The sequence below is a fragment of the Desmodus rotundus genome, chromosome 1, assembly GCF_022682495.2.
Source record: "Desmodus rotundus isolate HL8 chromosome 1, HLdesRot8A.1, whole genome shotgun sequence".
NCBI classification, from domain to species: domain Eukaryota; kingdom Metazoa; phylum Chordata; class Mammalia; order Chiroptera; family Phyllostomidae; genus Desmodus; species Desmodus rotundus.
The window spans coordinates 136,731,769-136,753,455 of record NC_071387.1 but is presented as its reverse complement, the minus strand read 5'-3'; positions in this window follow the sequence as shown (position 1 = coordinate 136,753,455).

Sequence of the window (21,687 nt, the reverse complement as noted above, 5' to 3'; positions counted from 1 at the left end):
GTGTTAAAGATAATTAAGATAAATCTTTGTAGTGATAGATTGTAGACATGTACACTTTTACTTGTTTTTCAAGATGGGCTATATTTTTGAAGAGTTACATTAGTGAGCCATGGAAAGAGTTACATTAGTGACCCATCAATAGAATTTTAGGGTCCACATGAAGAGCTAGTATAATTTCACTATACTACGTGTATATCAGGACATGTCTGAATCTACTGTTTGCCAGGTACACTTATAATGTATTAAAAGGATCAAAGACCAAATGGATTGTGTATAGATGAGGGTGGCTGGAATTGAGACGTGTGAATATCAAGGTTCGTGAGGACAGATAAAGTACTTGAAGACATTAAACCTAGAGGAAAAAGGACTATGAAGATCACAATAGCTAAGGAATTTTCATATATTAATGAAATAAATCTTTTGTTTTGCTCCACAGGAACAAGCAATGGTGAAAGGGAGGTACAGAATAATAGATTCCATCTCAAACTATAAAGGTCATGTGTGGGGACACCTAATCAACAACGGGTTGAATTGCCTGGAAAAGTATCAACAGACTTGTTTAAAGAGGAGTTGAAGTTGATTCATTAGGGATGTTGTAAGAGATTTGGGCATTAGATGAAAGTTTGGACCAAGTGACATTACTATCTCTTAAGTTTACAAAATTGACCAACCAGATAATTAGATGGATTACAAAGCCATAATAATAAATGTGGCATGGTATTAGACAGAAATAGACACTAGTCCAGTAGAATAGAAAAGTTCAGAGATAGAAAGAACATATAGAAACTTCATTCCCACAGATGAATGGATAAACGATAAATCTGTACTATATAGTGTTATATAATCCATCTCATTATATGGAGAAAAATAAGATTGATTTCAAAAGAATTAGATACTAAATGTTAAAGGTAACACTAAAAAATATCAGTAATCAATGTAGAGAGTACATTCATGATAAGAAAGAACTTCTTAAAATTCAAAAGCACAAACCATACGGAAAAAATCTTGTTTAATTAGATTATAGAAAATTAAGAATTTATGTTCAAAATGAACTCTGTATATATAAAACAGAATGGAAAAAGATATTTGAAGCCTACAAATGGCGGAGCAACAAAAGATATAATTCCTGAAAATCAAGTCAGTCCCAATAGAAAAATTGACAAAGGAATTGAAATTGACAAAGTGAGTAAGAATATTTTTAGAGTGGTAGAAATCAAAAAAGCTAAAAAACATAAAAAACTGCTCACAATAATTAGTAATGAAAGAATTATAAGTGTAAAGGCAATGAAATACATGTTATACCTATTAAATGGCCAAAAAATTAAAAAGCTGGATAATACAAAGCCTTGGCACAGATATGACTATATGAATTTCTATCTGCTGCCACTGAGAAAGTAGGTTGTAATACTCATTCTGGAGAGATTCTGTCATTTTCTAATAAAATAATATTCTGTATGCCTCATGGTTGTGGAATTCCACTCCTTGGTGTATAGCTCTAAGAAATTCACACAAGTCATCAGAGAGATGTGTAATTCAGTATTTATTGCGGCAATATTTGTAGTAATAGGGAGCTCGAGGAAAGTTCAGCATGTATTTCTAGAAGGACAGAAAAGAAAATGAGGTTGATGCCCACCACAAAATACTGTGAATGAAATGTTAAGAGTTGAAGCAATGGATTAGAGGTAGATTAAGAAATATGAATGTTCTTAAAACATAAGGTTTAGTAATAAAAATAAAGAAAAATGATAGATTTAGTCATATATAACACAATACCATTTAAACACATCAAAACTGCACACAAAATGACACACTTTTGCCAAAACATCCGTATGCCAAATACACATTAAACATAGTAATATATTGACTATTGGATAAATAGGAATAGATGTGGAGTGTAGTCATAAAAGGGAATCAGTAAAGAAAACAAGACAGAGACTTTGTATTGATTATTGATGATAACGTGTTATGAACTGAATTAGCATGCCTAACAATATGCATCTGAGTATCAGAAAATAAAATAATAAAATAAAACAAAATTATATTTTGTTTTCAGGGGACCTAAGGACTGATATGCTATTGCGTGTGGTACTGCACATTTTATCTGTTACTAACTGATATCCTTCACTCAGATCACCTATGAAGTGATATAGGACATCATTTTCCCCTCTTCTAATGGTAGGTCTCAAGTTTTTGCCTTGTAATATATAGGTTTCATTGAAAAATTTCTTTCGCTTTATTATGTACATACATAATATTTGATAATATGAAAGACCCACAAAGGAGAATTATCCTTTACTTTTTCACTTTGAAAGAGTTTTCAACTATGCATTAAAATATTTCAATCATTTTTAAAGGATTCATTTTTAATGGAAGAAAAGTTTAATTTGAAGATAATAGGAAACTGTTATAATAGCTTATTAAACATAAAGGATAAAAAGCTAGCGAAGCTTTAAAATGGTAATTAAAAGAGCTGATGTGTGTCTAATGCATTTATCCAGAGTCTTCTAGCAATAAGTAATGATGACGTTAAAAAATTTGTCTATATACTCAAGTCATTATTACTGCTGTAGTTTCTGTCTCTACCAACTGTCAAAGTCCTGAGCTGTCACTGCCTTTGAGCCACCAAAAGCAAACGGCGCACTCAGGGTGCAGACACATGCACACTCTACCTGCTGCACAGGAGTTGACGTCGCTATCACACAAGGGAGGTGAGATGTGGCTTCCTCATCAAGGTGAAATTAGAAGTGACAAAAATAATTGAACAGTTCTCCATGTATAGAGAATGTATTCTCTTTCTGGGGGCTTACGATTTGCAACTACATTTATACATATTAGCTCAATCACTGTCTCACAAATAGCAGCCTGTGAGGTACGTAGGGTAGTGTTATCTTGATTCTAAAGAAGAGACTGGATCTATAAAGGCATTTTCATAAATACGCCCAAGGCCACATGGCCCTTATGCTCAGGTGTGATTTGAATATGAATTTCCTCGTTCTGAGTCAGAATCATTTTCTCCAACATGATTTAAAACCTCCATCAGGCCCTGGCGGGGTGGTTCATTTGGCTTAGAGAGTCTCATACACCAAAAGAGCGTGGATTTAATTCCCGGTCACTGCAAATACCTACCTAGGTTGCAGGTTCGGTCCCTTGTCAGGGTGTTTACAGGAGAAAAACATACCGATGTTTTTCTTGTGTGGATGTTTTTCTCCCTCTCTCTCTCAGATTGTTTCCCAGTTTGAAGCAACAGTTATACTCCCTAATGCTTGCCACTAAGGAAGTATGTACCGTTGTTTAACCGCGGGAGGAACACGACATAAAGAGTATGTGATTGTCTAAGCACTAAGCTGTACACCCGAAACCAGTATAATACAAAATAAGAAAAAAAATTAATTGTCTAACTAGCTTAAATATTTTAGCTCCTTCTCTTTAATTTGGTAACTTTATCACCATTTCTGGAGAAAAACTGACTAGACAGCAAGATATTGTTTCTTTTAAAGTACAAGCCCATTATGTAAATGCAACATTTATAACTTGCTTTATTATAAACCTATACTACAAATAAAACAAACTCTGCGCAATTTAATTAGTGTAGTTAAGTGGTAAATTATTCAATATCTTACCAATTTTTAATTTAATTTAATTTTTGTTCAATTACAGTTGTCTGCATTTTCTCTCCACCCCTGTACTCCACCCCAGCCAAACCCACCTCCCTCCCTCCCTTTCTACCCTCCCCCTTGGTTTTGTCCATGTGTCCTTTATAGTAGTTCCTGAAAACCCTTCTCCCCACTGTCCCCTCCCCACTCCCCTCTGGCTATTATTAGATTGTTCTTAACTTCAATGTCTCTGGTTATCTTTTGTTTGCTTTTCTCTTTTGTTGATTATGTTCCAGTTAAAGGTGAGATCTTATCACTTTTAATGTCCTCAAAGTCAGCAACTGATAATCTAAATTATGATTATGTTGGCAATTTTTCTACTCTCCATTGGTTATTAAATGGAAAGTATATATTATTGTCATCTAAGGTCAATTGTACAGTAACTAATTAAGTTTACAAGGTTTTAAATTTTAAAAGATTGGAAAGAGCTTGAAAAATTGAGGTCAATAGAAAACTAAATATGACTTCCATAAATTAAACTCTGGGAACATTTTTCAAATATTCAAAGTAAAATTAACCCTCACAATCACATCAAAGTTTTCTTTTTATTGTGATTCCCCCCACCACCCCGTAAGATATTTTCTTGGAAAATAAATCTGCTATAATTATGGTGGCCCTAATTGTGGACCAGGGATGGTTCTGGCTTATGACTGAAATCCTAGTATAATTATTAACAGCATCCTGTTTACTTTCAAACTTGTTCTTTGTTGGATGATAAATTGTATTGTCACCCTAATCATAATTCAGAATCAGACAATGGTCATATTTCACTGTGTCAGAAAAATGGCAGGGGGGTTAATAATTGCTCTAAACTATCAAAAGCTAAATTATAGTGAGATTTAATCCTCAACATTTGTGAGATTATTAGTTCATTAGCCATATTCAAAAAAGCTTAAATTAATATTTATTAGATAAAGTGCTTAATCAACTCGGGGTAAAGTCTGCAACTACAAAGGGAAGTAGTGAATTCAGAGCTAAATTTGGTTCACTAAAATAAAGTCGATAATTATCTTTTGTTCTAACTGTAAAGCTGACCAGTTGTTCAACAAAAGTATGACTAGTGCAGCTGCATACCAGATCCTTCTCATACATGAACATCAGCTCCACTTTCTTGCTGAATCACCTTTAATTCAAGGTTATCTTTGGAACTTGATCTGTCCCTTATGGCATGATCACTCTCACCAAGAATATCAGCCCCTTCCTCTGATACCAAAAGGATACTTCTGATACACATCAATGACTGGAACCTTGGTACTAAGCATTATAAATTGCTATGGCTGGCAAATTAAAGTCAAACTCTAATTGCTTCAATTTGTTGTAAGTGCTTTAAATTATTATGAAAGGAGCTATATTGAAATCTCTAAGTACCTAGTCTTCTCTTTATATTTAAAGGCTAAGTTGCTGCTTTTCCTAGCATGCCTTAGGGATATATTTTATTGTGTAGAAATCTATCAAATGAGATTCTAAAAGGAAAGTTCACTTTCTATTTTTCAGCTTTTAACCTTTAACCAGTGTTTGGCTGCAATTGTGCCAGCTCAGATGGTGATAATTCAACCTAATATTTCAATGATTTCATTTGTTGTTGAATCTGTATACAATTGTTCTATGTCAAAATCATCTTCACTTTTTCCTGATCAAAATTTGAGGAAAAAGAGTCCATGAAGAAATCCCTTTAATCCTCAATCTAGTGATAATGAGACAAACATTTACTTTAAACATCTTCATAGTACAGGTGCAGACATGGAAAATTCTCTCTTAGGAAGAAAAACTAGAAATAATGAATAAAGTAATGATGTACACTTCTCTTTTTTCTTACCCCACACCCCAATCCTCTACTTTCATATGAATTAAAAATAGAGTATTTTGCCTGATTATCATTATTTCCTCAATCTTCAAGTTCAAGTTTATAATCCATGTAGAGAGAATAGCTTTTTAATAGTATTAATAGAATGAATATGCTATTCTTTTAATAAGAAATTAACAGAATAACAGATTATAATCTTATTACAATTAAGCAAAATTATAAACTAAAGTGGCTTTCATTTACTACTCCTCCATCCAAGTAAAACCATGAAAGACCTCTTTCCCTTACATTTTCAAGGTAGGGACAGTCAAACCACATGGCATGAAATCAATTAGAATCTCTGCTTTTTCTTCCTCCTGTCCTTCCCTTTTTCCTTTAGTGCACAAATTCTAAACCATGTGATTGGCTGACTATTCCTTGCTCTATGATGACTGTGCTTAGACTCCATGTTCCTATATTGGAAATATCTATGCACTTAAAGCAGATAACCTACACTTCAGTATTCCATTTGTTTTTCAATGATTGTATTTACTTTTAGAAGGAGGGGAAAGGAAGGAGCAAGAGAAGGAGATAGACATTGATGTGTGAAAGAAACATCCATTGGTTGCCTCTCACACACCCCCAAGCATGTATCTGGCAGGAAACACAGTCTTGTACCTGACCGGGAATCGAACCGGTGTCTTTTCAGTTTGCTAGACTACGCCCTAACCACTGGGCAACACTAGTCAAGGCTTAGTACCTCATTTAATAACAAGAGCACAGAACAACTTATCAGATCAAAGCTCCAGAAAAAATACAACTAAGTGATGAAGACATAGACAACTTATCAGATGCAGAGTTCAAAACACTGGTAATCAGGATGCTCACAGAATTGGTTTAATATGGTCACAAAAGAGAGGAAGTAAAGGCTATGCAAAGTGACATAAAGGAAAATTTACAGGGAACCAACAGTGAAGGGAAGGAAACCAGGACTCAAATCAATGGTTTGGAACAAAAGGAAGAAATAAACATTCAAGCAGAACAGAATGAAGAAACAAGAATTCAAAAAAATGAGAAGAGGCTTAGGAACCTTCGAGACAACTTTAAATGTTTCAACATCTGAATCATAGGGGTGCCAGAAAGAGAAGAGAAAGAGCAAGAAATTGAAAACTTATTTGAAAACATAATGAAGGAGAATTTCCCTAATTTAGCAAAAGAAATAGACTTCCAGGAAGTCAAGGAAGCTCAGAGAATCCAAAAAAGTTGGACCCAAGGAAGCAACACCAAGGAAGATCATAATTATGTTACCCAAGATTAAAGATAAGAAGAGAATCTTAAAAGCAGCAAGAGAAAAGGAGACGATTACCTACAAAGGAGTTTCCATTAGACTATCAGCTGATTTCTCAAAATAGATCTTACAGTCAAGAAGGGACTGTCAAGAAGTATTTGAAGTCGTGATAGGCAAGGACCTACATCCAAGATTACTCTACCCAGCAAAGCTATCATTTAGAATGGGAGGACAGATAAATTGCTTCCCAGATAAGGTCAAGTTAAAGGAGTTCATCATCACCAAGTCCTTATTATATGAAACGTTAAAGGGACTTTTCTAACAAAAAGAAGAACATTAATAATATGAACAGTAAAATGACAACAAACTGACAACTATCAACAACCAAATATAAAAAAAACCAAAACCAAAACCAAAAATGAACTAACCAAGCAACTAGAACAGGAACAGATTCACAGAAATGGAGATCACATGAAGGGTTATAGGTGGGGAGAAGGATGGGGGAGAATAGGGGAGATAGTACAGGGAATGAGAAGCATAAATGGCAGGTACAAAGTAGACAGGGGGAGGTTAAGAATAGTATGGGAAATGGAGAAGCCAAAGATCTTATATGTATGACCCATGGACATGAACTAAGTGGGGGGGGGGGGGGGGGGGAGGGGGGATGTTGGTGGGAAGGGGGAATTGCAGGGTAGAGGGGAATAAAGGGGCAGAAAATAAGACAACTGTAATAGCATAATCAATAATATATATATATATAAAATTTAAAAAAGAACTGTTAAATTTCACATATTCAAAGAAAATCCTTTCCTAAAAATCTTGATCAAGCAATTTATTAAAGGAAAGGTATAATTTAGGGATTATTTTAATTTTCTAAAATATGCTGTGCCACATATTGTGTGTGTGTGTGTTATAATCAGTTTCCCAGAAAATAAATTTGCTTCTCTTAAAAAATTATCCCTGATTTTTGGAAAAAGCTAAATTAAGTTTCTTCTTTTGCAAATTTTTATATATACTTTATACTTTGGCCTCTGAAGTTTTCAAAAATGATTTGTTTTTCAAAAACAATGTATAATTGTATTTACTAAATTATGACCCATTTCCATCTTTGGCATGTTTTACTGTTCCTTTATCTGCATTTGAATTCTCAGATAATTGAGAATAGGCAACAGAAGAAAATGAGATACTCAGGACCAATTTGAGCTAATATAAACAAATTTCCAATATTCACCCTAAGCATAAAAATCCTTGTAAGATCTTGTTGAGCTCAGTTCCTAATGAGATCGAAAATCTCATTTTCTTAACTAAGCTCAACAACTCTGAATGGCAATTTTAGATGCCCCATTGCTTTGGTGTTTCACGACAATTAGCATTGCTGTTTTCTGACGCCCTTTCTTTCTTTTATGAATGCATGGGCCTGACTTCGTGTGTATTATATCCTCACATTTCAAAATGAATTTGAATAAGTTTTTAATTCTTATTCTTCAATTAAATGATATCTGCCCAAATCAGCATAAATTTGTATATATTCCATATGCATAAAGTAATTAACTTGCAGGTTTTTTAAAGCAATACTCAAAGTAATTATTTAGTACTCAAAGTTTTTGGTAATTTTCTTGTATAATTTTTCAGTCCTTTATTAAACAAATTTTCCTATAGGAAAAATAAAATGGCAAATACTAAGTCAGAAGTTTTATAAATTGCTATTTTAATAAAATGATACCTAAAATAAGTTATTAAACTTTGAATAAGTATTGAAGCTATAATAAATTGTATTGTAAGAAGGTCAAGTCAATTGTATATTGATTTGAGTACACTAATAAGTTTAAAAATGAATAAAAAGAAGAGAAACAGAAGAAATAAAGCATAAGAAAAACAGAAGAGACTTTAAGACTAGTGGTGGAGACATGGGAGATGTATTAATATTCTTGAAATCAATGTTACTTTTTAATTGTATAATTTACAAATACATGTAACAGATTGTTTTGTCAATATACTATTAAGTTATTTATATATTTCTGCATTAATCAAACAAATATTTATTAAACACTATGTATACGGCAGGTACTTTAGTGGGTACTGGAGACAAAGAAGAGACAACAATATAATAAGGTAGAAAGCTAGATAAACATGTACCTCCAATATTTACCACGGAAATACTACTTGTCTGATGTTTAATGAATCTTCAGGTTTCTGCCTAACTTTGTCTAGAAACCTTTTTCTGAGCAATACTCCTTGCTCACAACTGTATTAGAAGCTGCTGCTAAGCATTTCCTTAACCTCTGCTCTTCCTTTATTATATCATTTACCACACTTTACTATAAATACTTGTTTTAAAATTTGAATCTGACTCCTTGATTCTAAACTTTGGGAGATCACATACAAAGCTGTCTTCTTTTATTCATATCCTTGTGCTTAACACAGTGGAAATACATGATATAAAAGTATCCAGCCATGCAGTATGAAAAATAGAAACATTTATTGAAGACATAAAATACAAGAAATGTTGTCCATAGGACGATGATGCCTTAGTTGCCTTCACAGTTATGACCTTCTTGAGGGAATCTGGTTCATTGGAAGTGGTTTGAATTAAGTCATTAGCAACTGCAGCCCAATGTTCCTTCTGCTCTGGTAGCAGAAGCCATGGAATGAATTTTGCCACACATGTTTCATTCTAAGATAAGATCCTGCATCAAAATCTCGGACACAGTAGTTTTTGGAATCCCCAGATCAGCTTCTAGTTCTCGCACATCAGTCACTGAGCTTTGTTGATTGCAGCCTGTACACAGTCAAAATTCTCAGGTGTTCTGCTTCTTGCAGGTCTTCCAGAATGTGGATCACTTTCAACAGATTCTCGACCATCTTTGAAGTGTTTATACCACACTTTTATTTGTGCTGCACTCATTGCATTGTCCCCAAAAGCCTTCTGAATCATCTGAACAGTATCTGTGGAGGAATGTTCAAGCTTAATGCAAAATTTGATACAGATTCACTGTTCTACCCGCTCAGTCATTTTGAATGTGACAGCCACACAGTGCAGAGTCACTCAATGGCGTCCACCACCCCCATTGACTAGTACTGTGAGGTCGTGATTGATCACTCAATCCAGTCCACTCTCCTTGGCTGCCAGGATACATTGACGTCAGGCAAACCTTCCTCATTATGTTATAATGGCTGAGCTTTTTCCAGATAAGTCTTGTGTGTCTAATACATACATACTAATACATACACACATTTCCAGATAGGTTGAAAAAAAGGAAGAGGGAGGGAAGCAGACAGAGAGAGGAAAGAGAAAAGAGAAAGGGAAATGAAGGCAGGAGGGGGGAGGAAAAGAGAAAAATTAATTTTACATGGAAAACCTCTCTTTAGGTCAGTTTTAGATGGAATTCTTGGTTTTTCTACATAAAACTTTAATAATAACAATAGTTGGGAGATTAAAAGTAACTAAGTTTCAGAAAAAAATGTCATTCACCTCAAATTTAATATAATCTGGGTGGGTGCTGGAGACACAGAGAAACATGAGGTCTAATTGTACTTTCAATCTATCAGCAAATACTAGCTAGGGTTATCATCCTTTGAAAAATTTGAAAAAGATTGAGTCACTAAAACATAGCTAAAGATATCTATAATTATCAGTTAAATATTTACGTGAGTAGTCCAAAAAGCAAGAAGATTTCAAAATGTTTTCTACCTAAGGAGACTCTGTACAATATATTTGGAAATATCCTTAGTCATTTTGATATAATATACTCAGTGTTAGAATTTACAAAGAAATATCTCCAAATCAGTAGAAAAATATCTTTGAATTCCACTCTGCAAAGGTCATTTAAAATTAAAACAACTTTTTAATCTGCTCGGGGTCTCACAAGGCTACATTCAAACCATCTGCCAGGCTGCTTTTGTATCACTAAGTTTGATCAGAGAAGAATTTTTTCCCAAGCTTGTTCAGGCTGTTGGCAAAATTTATCTTACCATTGTAAGATTGGGGTACCTGTGTGATAACTGGCTGTTGGATTGGATGGGGTTTGGCTCAGCCCACAGAGGCCACCCAAGATACCACACCCCATGGCCTTCTCCAAAGGCAATTCACAATAGGGCTGCATCTGAAAGAGCTGCAGGAGAATCTCTTTCTACCTTCAGGGAAGGTCCATTTGCTCATTTAAGGGCTTTTATCTAGTTAGTTAACCCCCCCACCAAATAATCTTCCTTTTGATTAGCTAAAAATGCACGGATTTGGGACTCACAGCTGTAAACTCCATTCACCTTTGCTGTGTAAGGAAGCCTAATCATTGGAATGACATCCCACTACATTCCCATTTCCCACCCACACTCCAAGGTGGGATTATAGAAGTATGCACACGAAGGGACAGAAATCTTGACAACCAAAGGGACAGCCATCTTAGAAGCCTGCCTGCCATGGCATCAAACCTATTTTAACATCCTATAACATTTACTTCTAACCAATCCTTGCCTCCAATTACCAACACTATAATTTGCTTAGAAATGTTGGACCATTTGATTTCTTCTAACTCTCTCACTTTTGTCTACGTCCTCCATTATCCACTGCATTGCCTAGTTCTTTGTTCTTTGATTTTTCCTCTGTGCTAAGAGCCTTAAGTCTGACAAACTATTACAGAGAACTAATGGATTAGGCTTAGTGCCCGCCACACCACCCCCAGCCAAACCCACTCACTGCTTCTGAACACCATATCTTATAGAAGCATCATGAAAAAAGAGTAAGTGCTTTTCCCAGAGACACACCTAAGTTTGAATCTTAATTATCCTACTTTTGATAAGCCCTTGCACATGTCATTTCACTTTTCTGAATCTCAAGTCTTCTTGTCTGTCAAGAAAAATTACAATATTTACTTTTGGTAGAGATAGAAGGAGAAACTACATAATGCGCACACAACATCCAGGACAATACTTGGCACACAGAAAGAGCTCAATAAAAGCAAAGCTCTTCTTCAATTTGGTGTTAGTTCCAGGCTCTACACTGTTCAGGTTTTGCATAATGATAACTTCTATTTAGAAATAACACTTTATGTTTAGATCATATGCTAAGTACATTCTTCACAATTATTTTATTTGATGTTGTATTAGTTTCTGTGACTGCTATAACAAATTATCATAAGCCAGTTGACCGAAAACATAAATTTATCCCCTTGCTCTTCTGGAGACCAGAAGTCCAACATCAACTGTCAGCAAAGTCATGCTCCCTCCTAAGGCTCTAAAGGAGAATCCATTCCTTGCCTCTTTGTTTATGGTGACTCTGGGTGTTCTTTGGCTGTGTTCGCCTCACTCCAGTCTCTCCACTATAAATAATCTGCTCCTTTTCTGTGTGCCTCTCCTCTGCAGGCCTCCTATAAGGACATTTGTCATCAGATTTAGAGCCCACTCAAATATTCTCGTCTCAAGATAGTTAAGTTAATTATATCAGCAAAGACCATTTTGTTCTAAATAAGGAATCATTCACAGTTACCGGGGATTAGGACAAGGACATATCTTTTGGGGGACATTGTTCAGCGGACTACCAATCACAACATACATTTTACGTGTTAGTGCTGTTTCACTTCATGGAAGCAGGTATATCTCAGAGATGTTCTAGCACTTCTCCCAAGATCACGCGGACAACTGGAAGATGGGGAGTGGTGCGCTGCTGACACACTCGGTCTCCAAGCCTGTGCCCTGAGCCCCTCACTGTGTATTAGCACTGGACCATCCTAACAAGTCCTCGGGCTCTCAGGAAATCCTATCTTGGAGGATACATCTATCATCAAAAGAAGAAAATTTTATCTTTTTTCCTTATATGAGCTTAACCTGACTTTCTAAAACTGTCAAAATCATTTTTTTTCTAGTGAAAATTAACCCGAGTGTAGGAGTAAGAGTTGAATTGCTTTAAATCTGCAGATGTCAGAGTGAAGGTCAAGTAGATGCCTATCTTGGTTCCTTAATTAGAGGATCTTAGAGTTCTGTACTAAGATTTTAAAAGCAGGGTGAATCATCTCACCTTTGTGCCATGATCTTGGATGCTTTGTTGCTGACCCCTGTCACCACAAATTACAGTGATCAGAGACAATTTGGGGAAAAAAGGAAGTTTGAGAGTTTTGAAGAAACACATTGTCTTCCACGTTTCCCTGCCTTTCCATTTTGTCTTGCTTTTCTAGCTAACGTAGACTTCTGCCACCAGTGTACTATGTTTGATAGGTGCACATGATGAGTGGTTAATGTATCTTATTTTAAACATATGTTTTTTTCTAACTAGAACAAATTTTCTTCCCCGTAAGACTCTTATCAGATTATCTAATAAGAACCTTCCTCTGCCCCAGCAACTAGACATCACTTTTACATATTCACACTAAATATATGTTTTGATAATAATTATATAAATAAATGTACAAGAACTGCACATGCTAATGGAAAAGATTTAGGCTAGATCCTATAAAAATCTGTGCTCTAGGTTTGTACATTTTTCTTAATTGCAAAACTGAGATAATTACTATTTCCTGCTTAAAGTATAAAAAAACTTATAGAATGCTAAGGATACAAAAAGTGTGTGGTGTAACTTTAAACAAACAAACAAAAAGATCAAAGAATAAGGAACAACTGAAATAAGCAAATTTAAAATCCATAAAGGTATGTGGAGCTTTTTCTCAGTCATTTTCCTACAGTTATCACGTCTCTTTTAAGCCTTGGCATTCTCTGCTAATGACACTGGGATAGATGATCAAGATTCCAAGAGGATTTTAATGTTGTTAATGAAATACAAATTTCATTCCTCTGAAAACATTTCATGCTATAATGGCGATTTTGCAAATACCAAGAGGTGCCTTTCGAAACTTATTCCAGCCTCCTTTTCCCCTTAGCCCTTAATTTCCAGATGTGTTACAATACTTACTCTGCGTGAAAGCTCATCAGCTGGCTCTAGGGAGCTTTAATTCTCAGGCACTCACTTCAATAGATAAGTGGTTAAATAGTAACCAAGTATGTAGGTCTTTCCAAGAGAGAGTGGAGATGTTAGTAGTGAGAATGCAAGGCAGTTGAAATGTATTTAAACCCAAATGATTAGTGGAATTGTCCAGGCACCAAAGGGACTTCTGTTGAGTGGATAGGAAAAAGATTGGCCTGCTGTTTTTCACAGATAGTTTGCATTTAAAACATAAAGTAATTACCTGTTTTATTTTGATCCCCATGGTGCCTCTCTTTTTCAGAACACAGCAAGGAAGATTACCGTAATTGGCACCCTCTGGAAGGTTGAGTGCCTATAGTTGTAGCAAGTCTGTTTGTAGTTGAAAACTGACTTTTTTTGAAAATTTTGGTTTTAACATGTTCCCAAACTTATGTATACTCTGTTCTTACCCTATTTATTAAGCAGGAAGATGATACCTGTCCCATCTTCAACAAGCATCCTCAGACCTTCAACAGCTAGTTTAAATCCGTCTGTCATCTGAGAGATTGACGCTGCGTTCACTTGGGAAGACTCCAAAACTAAAAATGCTTTTTGTGTGTGTGTTGTGCATGTTTATTTGTTTCTGGTATGATTTTGTACTCGGACAAGACTGTTCATTATTTTTATAGTTTTATTTTACTCTAGAACACATTAATGTGCACATCCAACATCCTATATTGTCCCTTGGGTTTCCTCATTAGGCTCATCTACCTGGAATAATTGAATAACCGAATAGATCCCCTTTAGGTGATGTAATAAAGGTAGAGAAATATAAAAGAAGACTATCTTTAAAAACAAAGTCAGTCTTATTCATTACCGAGAGTTCATCTCAGAACAGTGTCTGGCGTGCCGTGACATGTTCCCTATATTTGAAGGATCAATAAATGAATGCGTCCTCTGCATTTGCATTTCCTGCTTGTAGTACAATATGGCAGCCCTGCCCCGGTCCTAAGCTGTCTACCTTGAAGATATGATGGTGTACGTGGAATGGGTTAGATTTGATGTTTAGGTGAGGATGCTTATGTTTGACATACTAACTCCAAGCTATTTTTCTGTTTGTGTTGCAGTTATAGGTGTGCTGAACTAAGCAAGTAAAGGTCTGTATTCTAGGCTTCATTTGAATGCATGACTTATTTATCTCAGAGGCAAAATGGAGATATTAATGTCTTTCCCATCTACCTTTTGGGATGTTATATCAGTCAAAGAGAGAATGTACACAATCTTTTTGAAACTCCAAATATGCTATGCTCTCCAAATGTGAGAGATTTTTTTTTCAACTAAATGAGAAGCAGATAACCTGTGTGAGCATTTATGGTCACTAGGGGGAAAAAATGAGACTTGATAAGTGTTACAATCTTTTCTTTCATGTGAGATTGAATAAAAGAAACAAGACTATAAGTAATATATTAAAATGTTAGCACAATATGCTTGTTAATACAAAACTTAGTACAGAACTATTCACCTATTATATTGCTTTCTAAGCAATAAGATCAGCAGTATATTATTTAAAGCAAAGTGTTACATGTTGATTGCATATGGAATTTTATCACATTCATTGCTATTTTAACCAGGAACTATTCTTTCATCAATTCACCATCCTGAATAATTACTCCTACATCTATTTTTTAATAAAATATTATATATTGTGACCCAAGTGTGATTGAATATTAAATAAACACCACAAATTCATTGCTGGATTTCTTGTTCCAAGAGGAAACAAGCTTAAGAGATATTTTAAATTTGGAGAGTCAGAAAATCACAGAGCTTTTAACATTCTAAAGTGAGACAGAATTTAGAAGTCAAGCGAAAATATATAATTTTAGAAATAAAGATACTAGGGGCACAAAAAATCTGAAGATTGTAGCAAGTGGCAATGCTTCCAATCAGAGTGGCTTAAGAGGGGAAAATCTTAAGCGGTCACTATTGAATGACAAAACTAAAATGTGCAGGGATTTTTCTAGGTTAAATAATGGCATAGCTGGATCCAGGCACTCAAACAATTTTGTCAGAAAATGCTTACTCTCTGTACCTCGGCCCTGCTTTGATCAGTGCTGGCTTCTGCTCAGGCAGGAAATTTCCTTGATGCCAAAATAGCCACTGAGGGACACAGGGTTACTTCTAAAATTTAGCAAACTCAACCATAGTTTGGATTTTTACCAACAATTCAAGCAAGTGCCTCAAGGTCAATGCCTATTCACTTTGCTTGATTAAGCTTGGTTCACATGTGCACAGAACCCATCACTGTGTGGAGGGCAATGTGGGAATCCTCCTGGCAAGTTGTAGATGATGGACCCAGAAGGGAGAGGCTAGAGTAAAGATTATGCAGATTACATGAGGAGAGAGGCAAGGAAACGAGCAGTTACATGAAGAAGGGGTAACCAGTGCTGGAGAGTCAAAATCCACAAATGTCCACTGTAGGAAATGGTATATCAGTAAGAGGAACTTCAGAGGAGGAAGTGAGATGTGTCATATAAGGAGTGATGAAAAGAAGGAAAAACAAGACAGCATCGTTATTTTCAGAAGGATATCAAATCCTCCTTAAAATTAATAGTATTGTATATTAGATCATTGCAGGGTGAACACTGCCAGTTTTAAGGTGCTCAAGAAGAGGATTAAAGAGTAGAGTTGATAAAAGATTAAGAAAACATAGTTGAAAATCTAATTTATATATTCCTTGGAAAGAACATTTCAAGTGTCCTGTGTGAGGAAGTTTCAGATAAAAATTAATCTCATTTTTATAATACTGTAGGGTAAGTGGAGGCAGTCTGGCTTCCTCACCCAGGTGTCTGGGTAACTAAGGGAAGCAGTTTCCCCTAACCTTGAGAAAGGGCCTCATAAGTAGTTCCCATAACACTGAGTGGGCTCGCATGCGCAGAATCACTCTGTGTTACACAATATCCCGGCTCTCTGCTGGCTTTGTTTGTCTCTAGGATTTAAGAGGGTAGGGGCTTCCCACTGGACACACGCAGCTTGCAGTGTGCGTGGCTCTCCCACCTGTGAATAAAGGCATGTCAATCATCCCCAAAGCTCTGCACTTTTTCTTCCATCTGCCCAAGTCTGGAGTGGACCTGCCAGGGCTTGACAGGCTGCAAGACAAGTACTCTTTAGTAAGTCAGTGTTAGCCGGGTCCTCTAGAACTGTGTACCTCTGCGGAAACCAGAAGTACAGTAAGTGTGACCACCAGTGCAGCAGCATGTTTGCATGGAGGGGCTCTGGAGCCTACCTGTCTGGGACTTGAGGCCTAGCTCTTCTCTCTGCTACATGTATGACCTTGGTAAAGCTACTTAAGTTCATTGTGCCTTAGGTTACTCATTTTCGCAATGTATATAATCTTAGAAACTACTTTACGAAGCTGTTTCAAAGAACTGCGAAAGGTCTGAAAGTTTAATGTACCTGCAAGCTAACACATTACCCAACTGCAGTTTTATGGCTGCTGGTATAAGACCAAATTTCTTGGGTCAGAGACAAAGAATTTAGTTATGTATGGCACCTGCCACTTTTTGCTATACCAGTCCCAACAGTGGCATGGAAGTGCCCAGGCAGATGCTACACAGACAGTGGTCTTGCATTGCAGCCGAGGAGCCCTGAACTGCAATTTATAACTTCATTTTTTAAAGTCCCTTGCAAGTAAACCTACTTGGTCTTTGTCCTGAAGGAAGACACAACATCTATTTTCCAAAACTGATTTCCTATACAAATATTTTTGAAAAGTTAATCAAGAATAAAAAGGCAATAATTATCTCTGTTTGCAAGAAGCAAAGAAATCAAGAGACACATAAAAGATCTCCTAATAAGCTGTTGTGAGTTAATAAATTTATATAATTATTATTAAATAAGCTTTTAAACTATTATTATAGTTATATACTTTATACATTTAGCTGTCATATATATTATTCATAATCATACCTGACCAATCCAATTAGTGTGAATAAGATAAGCAATGATTTCAGTAGTAAGCCTCAGACATCCAGACACGGAATTGGGTCCCACAATGCAACCCTAATAATTCATCATTTTATTTACTTGTCTTTGTCTTAACAGGCCTCAACTCAGGTTTAGGAATTTCCCAGTTCTCACTTATTCCCCCATGCTGACTTGTACTTTCATAGAAAACCTTGTTATTAACAAAATAATTGTGTTTCCTCTAACATATGAAAAAAATTTTGTGCATTATATAATAATGATGATAAAAAAGCAATAACCCAGAAAACATAAGAGCCCACATTATTGCTTCTAAACACTTTTACCCAAAAATCCCATAGGGAATTTCTTTATACCGTTAAATGACAAATATTATAGAAAGGAAAATTAAGAAATATAACCAACAGAGAAAAGATAAATAATATGAGAAAAAATGAAGTGTAAAATTACGGAAGAAAATTGCAAAATATAAAAACAAAAATAAGATAAAGGCATCTATACAATTGGAATAAAATAACTTCCATTAGCTAGCCATAAAATATGATTCATTAGGGATTTTTTTTAGTAATAAAACTAATTTCAAAAAATTCAATATGTGTAGCCAACATAAAAAAATACCTGGAAAGAACATCCACCACCAGGTAATGGTGATTAAGAGAGCAAGTAAACTCAAACACCCCATTAATAGGCTCACCAAGGGATAATCCCATAGCTTCCAACAAATGGTTTGAATTTTCTGCCAGAAGACCAGGTGCTGCTCTGGTAAAATTAAAAGAAAATAAAGTCTTGTGAATTAGTCTGTGACCTGTAGTACTTTTATAGGTAGGAGTAAAACAATATCTATGGTGAGAATTAAGAGTCCTGTTTATAAAAGAAAAAAACCTGCAAAAAAAATTTTAAATTATACATAAGTAAGGTAATGTGTTTGTGCCTTTGTGTGTGTGTGTGTGTAAAACTATTGCCAAAACCAATACGTCATAACTGCAAAGTTCTTTATCATTTCAATGGAATGCTCAATTTAATACTTTAAAATAAGTTTGTTTTATTTTGTTTATTATTCTGCCTTCATTTTATAAATTAAAAAAGCACTGCAGTTCAGAAAAGATAGCTAACCAGTGACCCCTAACTGTCTTAGAATTAATAAGATATCAAACTGAAATTTACTAGATTCCAAATTTTTAGACCTTCCACTGGAAGCTTCTCGAACTCTATTCAGAATCTGATAAAAAGACAAAATTTAGTCAGAAGATGGCTCCTTAATAGATCATTACTCATACCCAAGTTTGTGTGTAATTAAACTGGTTAAAAGACATCACTCTGAATCCCTTTAATTCATGGATATGGTAAAATATGATTTATTATATAAACTAAGGTATTTAGATTTTGGTAATAATTCTATGATAGCATTTAACCATGGATACATGGACTAAAACAATAAGAAAATAGCTTATCATAATGAAGTATATGAATTTCACAAAAATATTTCTATAGGAAAAGGCATTTATAAATTTATCTTTCTAATAAACTGAAAAATAATTCACAATTTATATATATTTATATATTTTTTGTATGTGTATATTTTCTAGGGACTATGTCAGAGAAAAAAATGAAAGTTTGAACTGAAGAGCATTTTCAATACCATAGGAATAGCAGGCTCTCTCAAGGCACATTTTAAAATATGTCAGGGCCTTGGCTGGAGTGGCTCAGTTGGTTGGGCTTTGTCACACAAACCAAAAGTCATGGGTTAGATTTCTGGCCAGGGCACATGCTTAGGTTTTGGATTCAGTCCCTGGTTGGGGCATGTAAGAAAAGCAACCAATCGATGTTTTTCTCTTGCATCAATGTTTCTCTCCCTCTCTTTCTCCCTCCAGTCCCCTCTCTCTAAAAAAATAAAAAATAAGTAAAATAAAACCCATCAGGAATTATGGTGGCTGCACCTCCCCTATTTGACTTCCTGTCCAAGAAAATAGATGAAGGGAACAGATGAATTTTTGAAACCAGTTGCAAGCAGAAGCCAAGTCATAAAACTGAGTGAGCAGAAGCACATTTAGAGAATGATTGTGGTTACAGATGCAAGGCCTTCAAGGGGCACACCTTATTAGGAATATACAAACCATGTGCAGGGCCCGGCTCTGAGTGAGAGGCCAGAGATGCCTAATTGGACCACACTTGTGAATCAGTTGCTAAAGATAAGTATCCAGATATCACAGATGAGGAAGAGCCTGAGAATCAATCACTTTTTTTTTTAACCAAATGGAAGCAATAGTTCCATTACTCTCAGAAGAATCTACAAAGCATAACCCTTAAGTCAATATAAGTGCAAGAAATTTGGTGCCTATCTTATTTAGCAACAATGTAGGTACAGATAATTCAATATCAGCTGCCCCAAATTTTCATTGCATATACAAATATTTAAGTACAAGTACAACCTCTTCTTTATCTGTCATCCCTCATCTGGATCTCATGCCCTCATAGTGCTACCAGGAATCATGTTCCTTTATTCATTCTTCCATCTACCCACTTAATTAATTCATTCAACAAATGCTTACTGAATGCTTATAATGTTATTGTGAGCTGATTGGTGGTCAAGATTGAATCCCTTCCCTCATGGACTGTACAGTCTGAAAACTTAATGATTAGTCTTCCCTATAAGGAGCCCTCACTCGTCGCTCCATTTTCCTGTTGCTCTCCCTAGTCCATACATATTGTCCTTGCTTCTCAAGATTAAGATCTGTGCTAACACAGCAATAGTTGATAAGTGCTGGACATCATAACTTGTCCCAGGGATAATAGGGACTTTGAACTAGAACCTTCTGGAGATAATTATATTAAACAGGAATCTGAGATATAGTAGTGTCCTGGTAGGGACAGCAGCACCTCTATGAACCAGGTTTGCTATGAGTTTGCCTTCCCTTCTTGACTCCCAATTTCCTTGAGGCTAAAATTTCCTAGTTTTGCTCCCACATTCCAGAACAGTGCCTGACAATGTTCACTGAAGTTAAATGGAACGTTAAAACAATGCTTTGTAGTATTGGTTTTACCCAGACCATATACCACTTAGAAATACTCATATATTACAAATTATTTTTGAATTTCTATTTTCGATTTGAGTAGTTTGTAATCATAATCTTAAAATGAGAATCTCGGTTTACATGTAGATAATTTTTTTTTTAATTTTGGTTTCCTAAATTATTTTAACTATTTCTAAGATAACTTTGACAGTAGAATGTTACACATTTTATGGAACTTCATTTTCTCATATAAAATGAATAGACACACTAAGCAACAGTTTTTGAATTCTTTGATTGCGACAAATTATCATTTCCTTTCATCTTCAATTCTTTATCAAGAGGGAGCTAATTGGTAAATAAAATTCAAAAGGCATTTATGTTCATATTATAGACATTCTAAATTGTCAGGGTGGCTACTACCCAAAGGCAGCTTGCACAGAAACAAAAAATAATCTTTACAAGCAGAACTTTATTTTATAAATCTTCTGTCCTTATCACCTCTTTGTTAGTCCCTATTTTCCTTTCTGTTATCTGAAGTCCATGAGTGAAATAATGTCATGAAGAGTATAAGAATTTTCTTTGAGAAACTAGAACCTCCAGAGAGAAAAAATAAAATTGGTTTGTGGAAGAGAAATAGCCTTAATTTCACATGACTCTCCAAGTCTTTCATACTTTTGTTACTGGATCCATTTGCTTGTGTGACTCAGAGCCCAATTAAGACCAAAAAAAAAAAACCCAAACAAAAAAAACCAGGAGCTTGCAGCAAAGAAAGTAAGGGTTTATTTTTAGGAAATGTCCAAGCCCCAAAACAGGTTAACTAATGCCCAAAGACCTGGATGCCCCATGGCTTCTATGGGGTAGGTTATATTTGGGAAAATCCATTAATTATAGTGACTGAGAGAGTTAGGGTTATGGTCAGGGTTGTGGTTGCCACTGATAGGTCGGTGCTGGGGTAGGGGTTAGTTATGGCATTGTTTCATCTGGTTTCTAGACTTTTCTGGGTCTGGAACTGAAAGACAACTGCGGCCTAAATGTTATCTCTAGTTTGACTGAAACTCTTTGTGGCCGACAGAGCTGGGGCT